Below are 9,189 nucleotides of genomic sequence, written 5' to 3' on the forward strand. Positions count from 1 at the left end.
CTAAACACTCTATTTTCAGGGTGTCATTGTCTGAATCCTAAGAGCTGAATGTGGCTTAAAGCAGTTCAGAAAAGGGGCTGGAGAGATGGCTCAGCGGTTAAGAGCACTGGCTGTTCTTCCAGAGGTCCCGAGTTCAATTCCCAGCAACCACATGGTGGCTCACAACCATCCGTAATGAGATCTGGTGCCCTCTTCTGGCCTGCAAGCATGCACATAGGCAGAATGCTGTATACATTTAAAAAAAAAAAAAAAAAAAAAAAAAAAGCAGTTCAGAAAAGCATTGACAGCTCAGGTTGTCTTATAAACTGGCAGTGTCAGATCTGGGGACCTGCTGAGCATGGCAGGATTCTCCAGCAGGTGAGCTTGCTTTCCTAAGATTGGTAGGTCAATGGTGCCAATGTGACAGCCCCTAATCTGGCTTGACTTAATCACTAATTTATGGCCTCTGAAGTCTAATCCTTGTACCTATTAACACAATGGAACTAAGTTCAAGATGTGTATGCAAACACTAATTAGGACTGCTTTCCCTCACCCCTGTTGGCCAATATTTCTTCTCTTTTTTTATTTAGAGACAGGGTTTCTCTGTGTAGCCCTGGAACTCTCTCTGTAGACCAGGCTGGCCTCAAGCTCACGAGGTTCTCCTGCCTCTGCTGGGATTAAAAGCGTGTGCCGCCACCGCACGGCCTGGCCAGTATTTCTTAAAGTCTAAGGGTCTCTAGTGGTAGAGTGAGTGAGTCTGAGCTCCTAGCCAATGGACACCAGGATCAGCTGGCCCCCGACCTAAAGCACAAGGGATCCTGTCTGAGACTCTGGTAGGTTTCTTAGAGGAGCCTGCCAGAAAGCACCGACCACTTTGAGTGACGTTCCCACTTCCCATCTTGGGTTTTAAGATTCCCCTCGATGACTTAGTTTCCTTTGAAGTCAGTTTTCCGGGAAAGGATGGCCCATTTCTGCGGAAGGAGCTCCGGGTTCTGAGAGCAGACAGGGATGTGGATTCAGCCTTGAGCCTTAAGTCAGACACAACACTAAGCACTAGTAGGGGAGGCCGAGGAGCATCAGGACTGCAGGGGGCGCTGCCGCCAAAGCATTGCTTAAGGCTCAGCCGTGCCGCGCATGCGCTCAGGGCTCTGAGCGGGCTCCGAGTTCGGGGGTTGAGCCAGGAGCCAATGGGTGCATGGAGTGGGGACAGGACCTTTTAGGGGCGGGGCCAGGCTGCTTTCTTCCTGGGCCCGCGGTCTTTTGCTGTCCGTTGGCTAAGCATCTTCTCGGCTTCAGACTTATGTACTTTTATAAAAGTTGCTTATTAACATGGTGTCTGAATGCACTTCTTGTAGACAATTGCGAAACAATTCCCTCTGCTGCGCCGTGGCTGTTCAGGTCTGGGTTCTCCTCTCTCTCGCCTGCATGTGCTCTGTGGCTCCGGTCTTTTGACGGCTTAAGGGGTGTGAATCACGAATCACCCACTTGTCGCCCAGTGCACCTAATCGGTGCCCATCTTTTCTCCGGTGCAGAAGAGCTGGTACCCGAGCCGGGAAAACTACTCAGAGGTGACCATCACTTGTACATCCGCTGGAAGGTGACAGAGGGCGCCCTAACTCTATGGAAAGGGCCTGCAGCCTGGGAAGCGAAGGCTGAGGCTGATAGTGGTGTGAGTGGAGGAAGAGGTATCCATCGGTCGCAGTCTCCGCGACCTGGCTGTGTCCTATCTTTGTATGTGGCTTTGCTGACAACAGTCCATCTACCACTAAGATGCTGGTGACCTAGACAGCCAGGACTGGGAGGCCCTGGATGTGTGAGTGCTGTAGGAGAAGAGAAATGCCTCTTTCTCATCCACCCTGGGGTCCTGGCCGAGGCCTCTGCAACAAGACAGATCAACAAAGAGAAAAGCATACACACGTGTCTAACACAAATTGTATGAGGCCCAGGAGCCTTCAAAGGAAATGGAGATCGGAAGAAATGGCGAACCTGTCTATTTTTAGGCTGTGTTTTTGCTCTGTAGAAACAAAGTGGAGAGTGATAGAAGTAGATGATCTAATGCTGATGAGCCGGGGACCTCAGGAGGTCTGCGTGTCCAGATTCTTTTATGTCCCCGATGCTGGCATCAAGGACTTTGCTTCTGGTGGAGAGGACACCCCTCCCAAGAAGTCCTCAAGGCCTCCTGCACTTGGTGGAGAGTCCTGGAGGGAGTCCTGAGGAGGGACTTTCCATTCCAGGGGGGTGCAAGTTACTGTCCCACCTCCAGCAAGTAGAGGTTGCTTCTGAGGAAGGAGTGTGATTGGAAGGGAGTTTCTGTTCTACCAGCAACTCCTAAATACCCAGCAGGTGCTTCCCAAATTATCACACAGAGGCTTATATTAATCAGAAGGTAGCTCAGGCTTATTATTACTAGCTCTTACATTTTAATTAACCCATTGCTATTAATCTATTTATTGCCACATGGTCCATGGCTTACCGGTCCTCCAGCATCCTGCTTCTTGGGTGGCTGGCAGCATCTGTCTCAACCCTGCTCCTCTTCCTCTGAGTCCTAGTTTGATTCTTCTACCTAACCTTATCCTGTCTTGCCATGGGCCAAAACAACTTTATTATCAACTAATGAGAGAAATACATATTCACAGTGTACAGAAGGACCATCCCATGGCAGAGGAGTCTGGTCATCAACTTTGGACAAGCCTTAATCTCTTCCTTTAGGAAAATGGGGCAGGCATTCCCAGGGAAGCGAGGACACCTGCACACTGAGTCTGACTTCAGCTGTACCTGCTGGAGGCTTGGGTTCTAATCCCAGGTGCCCAGCTCAGGGCTGGTGCCACGCCCCACGGGTCTCTCTCTGGTGACGGCAGAGTGGCTGTATATGTTACTTCCTCAATGAGGGCCAAGTCATGTCATTCCTGGAGCAGCCCCAAGAGCCAGTTGGGAGGAAGAGCCAGGCCCCGGAGGGCAGACAGTTCTGACCAGAGGAGTTGGGGCCTGATCTCCATGGAGCTGGTACTCAGACAGAGTCTGTGTTGTGGAATTCAGCCCCTATGCCCCAAGCTCGTGACACAGGACCCCTGTCTCTAGCCCCGTCTGGTTTGGTAAGTGAGTCTGAGTGGTGGGACTGGGCCATGTTCCATCACCCTTACCTGTTTGAGTCCCAGCTCCCAGTTGAGTTGTGAACCCCTTACCCCAAAGAGACCCCCTCTTTGACATAGTCATGATTGTATCCCAGGTGGGACAGGCCCTGCCTCCCTCTCTGGAGGAATGTTGGCCTCAGTGGGTATGTAAGAGGCAGAGTAGGTCCCCATTTCAGAAGGCAGGCAGCCCTGGCTCATTGGGGAACAGTTGAGCTATACCTCACCCCATTTGCCATCAGCAGAACTCCCCTCATTTTGTCCAGGGCTGACTGTATACCCCACACCCCTAAAAACAGCCATCCTGACAAGTCTGCTTTGTGCCTAGAGCCCCACCTGGGGCCCCACCCACAGCTTTGCCCATGCTTTGAAGGTGGCAGCCAGGAGGAAAAGTCAAACTTACACCCAGAGTAAACAGCTGAGGACCCAGTCTGGCCTGGCTGGGTTGCCAGAGGGCTACAAAGGGACACTGTGAGGGATGCGCTTGGAGCAGAAGGGGCCATTCAGCTCTCCCAGGATGGGACTGGCTTGCCAATTAGTTGGGGAGGACCCCGGTGGTGTGAGTGAGAGCTGTAGGAAGGAATAGGAGGAGAGGCCTGCTGCTTCCACCAGGCTGGAACTGGAGGTCCGTGGGCTCTGCAGAGCTGTCACTCTGGATCCTTTGTGGGGTGGGGCCCCTTCACACTGGGGATGCATCAGCCCAGTCTGGACTCCCTGAGGAGATAACAGAGCCCAGCACTTGGGGAGAGGGTGACTTACACATACCAACCCCCTTTGGGCCCTCTGCAGGCAGCCAGGCTTTCCCACCTGCCCCTCGGCATCCTGCTGCTTAGGATGGGAGTCCCAGGCATTTCTTCCCCGTGTTCACTGTGCTGTGTGTGTGTTAATATGTTACTGCCTTCCCTGTGCCCTGTGATGGCAAACATTTTGAAGCATCCGTGGCTCTTCACTATTACTATTATGATTACTATTACCATGCCCGCCTGCACAGGCTGTGTGAGGTGATAACTGACTTGGCCAAGTTCACACCGTGATGGGGCTGGGTCTTCGGCCACAGTTCTACCTCTTGGAGGCAGGTGGGCGAAGTGGGAAGTTTTTGCACCTGTGTTACTCCTTGACAACCCTTTGCTGCCACCCATGTGGCCTCCCTTCTCTGGGGTACCCCTGGCTGTGGGTGGGAAGTGAGGGAGGGTCCCATCTACTGCAGATGCTCGACAGTTATGAAGACAGGCCCTGTGAGGGTTTGCTGGGAAAGGGATACACTTTATGCCGGGACATGCAGGCATGCATAGAAATAACCAGATGATCCCATGTGGCAGTGAACAGCCGTATCTACATTCGGCATCCGCTTGTTTGTTTAAAAATGGTCTGGATGAATCCTGATGGCAAGCGCTGGGCTCTTGAGAGGTCACCGGACTGGGTGTCGTCTGCACTCTGCCTGGCGCAGAGGCTGGGCCTCAGCATTTGTCTGGGCTTAGTTGGTAAATGGATCCTAAAGGCTAGGGAAAGGGGGATGACCAGCTGCCTGCTGCTGGAAGTAGGGTCCCAGGGTTGGGCAATGCTTCTCAGGCCTACAAAGGGCAGAGACAGAGTGACTGGGAAATGTAGGAGAGAGGGGGTTCCCGAGCCAGTAGTCCTGGGCCCTTTCCTCCCAAGCATTTGGGACCTGCAGTCCAGGTATTCTGGGCACCAGAGGTACAGCAGCTCATGTCTGGATTCAGGGTAGGATCGCTGCCTTGTGTCATTGTTCTCACAGTGGGTCGGTCAGTCCTCAACCTGCAGTACACCAACTTTGGGAGGAACAGGCCTCTTTCTGCCTTACGGCTGACTGGAATCAAGCAGGGAATTTGGGGAGATAGGACCTACATACACACCCCATGGGAATTATCTGAGGACTAGAGGAAGGTGAGTAGATTCCCATTGTCCTTCTTCATGGTCTCAGGAGAATGTACTTGGGCAGGTACTGAATGAATGGAAGGGGTTGGCTCCACAGCAGATTGTCCCCTAGGTAATTCACAATTGGAATGGAAAAAGTAGATTGTTGCTCACAGAATGGCCCTTGCGACCCAGCCCTTGGAGGCCTGGTAATGTCCTGCTCAGGTGGGAGAAAAGTCTTAGCTGTGGCCCCATGAGGGTGGACAGAGCCTAGGAGGGCTACCAGGTGTTCGCAAGTCTGGGGAACTGGTCCATGAAGTTGGACGCCGCAGCTGTCCCAATCTGGTGCTGAAGGCTGGGAGGACCCCCGGGGAGATGCTGGTCTTCAGTCTGTGTTAGAAGACTGCAGAAGCATGGAAGACAGGAGCAGGCACAGGGTACCACTGCCTTCCCTTGTCTCTGTTGGTGCCACCTTGGGGGAAGGTGCCACCAGTCTCGGGGAGGGCCTTCTCCCTTGGTTAATCCTTCCTGGAGATACCCTCACAGACCCAACCAGAGGTGTGTCTCTAATTCCATTCCAGATCCAATCAAGTTGTCCGTCAAGATTAGTCATCACACCAGGCCCTGAGGATGAGGTTTGGAAAAGGAGAATTGGTAAGACCTTGAGCCATTGCCTTTTCTAGCTCAGGGTCTCAAGGAGTCTGGCTGGACTGGGCTGGCTGGCTGGCTGCCTGCGTGCAAGACCTGCCTTGGGATCATAGCGTCTACCCTCCAGAAGCTATTTCCAAATCAGGATGGTGATGTTTCAGACAGATCCGTTCTGGAGTGAAGGTACCAGGTGAAGGTTATCAGGGGCCTCCGCTAAGTTTAATTTTATTTAGAAAAATGAGCGAATTACTAAATCTGAATGTCATCGAACAAACCCATGCTCGTTTCACAAATAAAAATAGGATCTCATGTATCCTCAGCTGGCCTTGAATTTGATGTGTAGCGGGAGATGACATTGAATTTCCAATCCTCCTGCCTCCACCTCCCGTGGTCTGGGATTACAAGTGTGAGCTGCCCCATCTTGTATATAAGGTACTGGGGATCCAGCCCAGGGTTTTGTGCAGCACGGGAAGTAAGCACTCTGCTAGCTGAGCTGCAACACCAGGCCCTGGTAGCTGCTTTGTATGGTCTGAGGAGCGGACTCGTGGGCCTGAGCAGGCTGTTGTGGTCAGTGGTGTACAGGACTTCATTACATATGGTTTATAAAAGCTGAGGTTCTCATCAGCACCGATTTCCCCTGATGGACAGGTAGAGCTGGGACAATGTCCCACTCTTCTGTCCTTCTGTAGGTTCTAGTGATCTTCAGTGTCTGTTTGGGACGTGCCAGGGCCTGCGGGTGCTCATCCGGCATTCACATGGTCCTCCGGTGGAGCTGCCGTGAACTGATTTCCCCAGCACTTGTAATGCACAGCAGGTTTACAAACCTTGGAGCGAAGCTTTGATGATCAAGCAGGTTTGGCCTGTGAGTGGATGAAAACAAGTCCCATCCTCTGCATTGAGTAATTCATTGTTTTACTAAAGAGCAATTGCTGATCAATGTGTTTTCCTGGGACAGAATCAGAACATGTAGTTGTGGCTATGTGTTTGATGCTGGCCTTCTCCAGCTGTGGGAGCTCAGAGTCCTCCATTCAGCCAACTTTCTGGATTTTGTAGTGTTGCAAGGCAGGACCTGTTCACTAGATCCTGCAGAGAGCACCCTGGGGCTGATTTGCTCTGGCATGGAGCTATGCTTTGCTACAGTTTGCCCTCAGATTCATGTCCTGGAAACTTGGCCCCCAGTTGTGGAAGTGGTGATGAGTGGGGCCCAGTGGATGGTGGTTAGGTCACTGGGAGGGGTTGATATGATTCTTGTGATGCCATGATTAGTTCCCCAGAGAGCCGAATGTGGTATTACAGAATGGGTGAGTCTGCCCAGCTGGGTTCTCCTCTGCACATGCTGCTGCTATTGCTGCTCTGTCTGCCCAGAGGCTCTCCCCAGGGGCCAAACAGATGAGGTCACCTGATACTGAATTTTAGCCTCCGAAACTGGGAGCTACATAAACCATTTTTCTTTGTAAGATGTCTAGCCTTAGCTATTTTGATGTAGCACTAGAAACAAAGAATCATGGGGCAGGAGAGATGGTTCAGCAGTTAAGAGCGCTGGCTGCTCTTCCAGAGGACCTGGGTTTGGTTCCCAGCACTCACATGGTGGCTGATAACCATCTATAATTCTAGTTCCAGGAAATTAGATGCCCTCTTCTGACTTCCACAGGACCTGCATGCATAAGATACTTGCAGACAAAACACTTAAAAAAAAAATCTTAAAAAAAAATATTAAAAAAAAAAAGCTGGGCATGGCGGCATATGCCTTTAATCTCAGCACTTTGGAGGGAGAGGCAGGCAGATCTCTGTGAGTTCGAGGCCAGCCTGGTCTATAGAGTGAGTTCCAGGACAGCCAGGGCTGTTAGACAGAGAAACCCTGTCTGGAAAGGGGGAGGAAAAAAAAAAAAGACAGGACCCAAGAGAAAGCAGTATTCTCAGAGAGGTCAACTGCTACTTTCTCCATGAAAAAAGCATGGACAAAGACAGCCCAGATCTCTACCAGGACCTGAACACTCTCAAAACAGAGTTCCAGGAGATGTGGAAGCTCACAGGCACCATGTCCAGCATCCATGTGAGCCCTGGGCAGCAACATCAGCAGCTACACAGCCTCGGGGAACAAGTCAGGACCAAGCATGAGCTTCTGCAGAAGTACAAGAGCCTCTGCATGTTTGAGATCCCCGAGGAGTAGGGCCAGCTCCCAGGACAGCTGCCAAGGGACTGAAAGCTTCACCCGGTGCTGTCCAGCTCCTTGGGAGCCCCCCTCTAAACTGTGAGGCCACATGTGGCTGGTGGGGAGCCTCAGTGGCTGTACTCAGCCTTGACTAGCTGTGCCCCAGCCCAATCAGCAGATCTAGAGGGCACAGGAGGAGAGGAGGAAGCGGTCCCTTCTGTCCCTCGGCTCCTCCCGCTCCTGATACCATCAGTGGGTATCAGGTATATACTGTTCCGGTTAGCAGCAGTTTCCTGAAGCATTTGCATAGAATTCATGGGGGTAAATTAGCTCTACACTCAGATGGCATAGATTTAATGTAATTAAAGAAGGCTGGGAGAGTGCAGAAAAAAAAAAGAAAGAAAAGAAACCCTGTCTCAAACAAACAAACAAACAAACAAAAAGAAAAGAAAAAAGAGTCATACCTTCTAAGAGGTGTCATCCATGGAAAAGCATGAGCAGGGTGGAGGCTTTGATGTCTGTGTAGGGCTGTGGCTGGGTGGTCTGGATACTACCTAGTCTCCACACCCCACCTTGGCCTTGCCTAGGTCCTCTCCAGGCTGTATTGATCAGGGCCTATGCTCCTGTGAATACCTACATCAATTAAATAGGATCCTTCCCAGGAAGTGCTTTGATTCCCTTCCTCTGCTCTGACAGGTAGCATTATTGATATCACTGCCTCCTTCTGATAGTGCTGGCAAAAGCCACTCCATCTCCACTGTGCGGGGCGCCTCTTGTTTGCAGTGATTTATTGCACTTCCAACACGAAGAACTGCATATTTATTCAAGCGCAGAAGTTTGTTCGCCCAAAATACATGTGTGAAGGAAAAACAAGAGAGTGAAGGTGTGGAAGGTCTTCCTGGAGGGTGAGGGAGGTGGGCTTCCTCAATTTCCTTTGCATGTCTGCCCCTGCTCATCTAGGCCTCTTGAAATAATTTATAGACAACTGTCAAGACAACTGGAGGTGGGTTAATTTTAGAAATGGATGAGCAATTTAAAATTCACCTGGCATTTATAGGGTGCTGACGATGCCAGAACTATGCCAGGGGCCAGAGGGTGAAAGCTAAGAAAAGACAGATGGTTCCTCAGTGTCATGGAGAGAGAGAGAGAGAGAGAGAGAGAGAGAGAGAGAGAGAGAGAGAGAGAGAGAGAGAGAGAGAGAGAGAAACACAGGAAAATTCAGAGAGGTGGGTCCAAAAGCGTCGAGGGCTTAGGTACCTTTTAGGTGGTGTCTTGTAGCAGGGTTAGGAGTAATGAGTGGCTAAGGAAGGGGTCAGCGGCCTGGTGTGAGCTGAGGCATGCTTCTGTGCATCAGCAGCGTGGGTGGAGCAGTGTGAAGAGCAGCTGGGGAGTTGGGGAAGCTGCCCC

This window comes from Peromyscus leucopus, chromosome 1 (genome assembly GCF_004664715.2).
Source record: "Peromyscus leucopus breed LL Stock chromosome 1, UCI_PerLeu_2.1, whole genome shotgun sequence".
NCBI lineage: Eukaryota > Metazoa > Chordata > Mammalia > Rodentia > Cricetidae > Peromyscus > Peromyscus leucopus.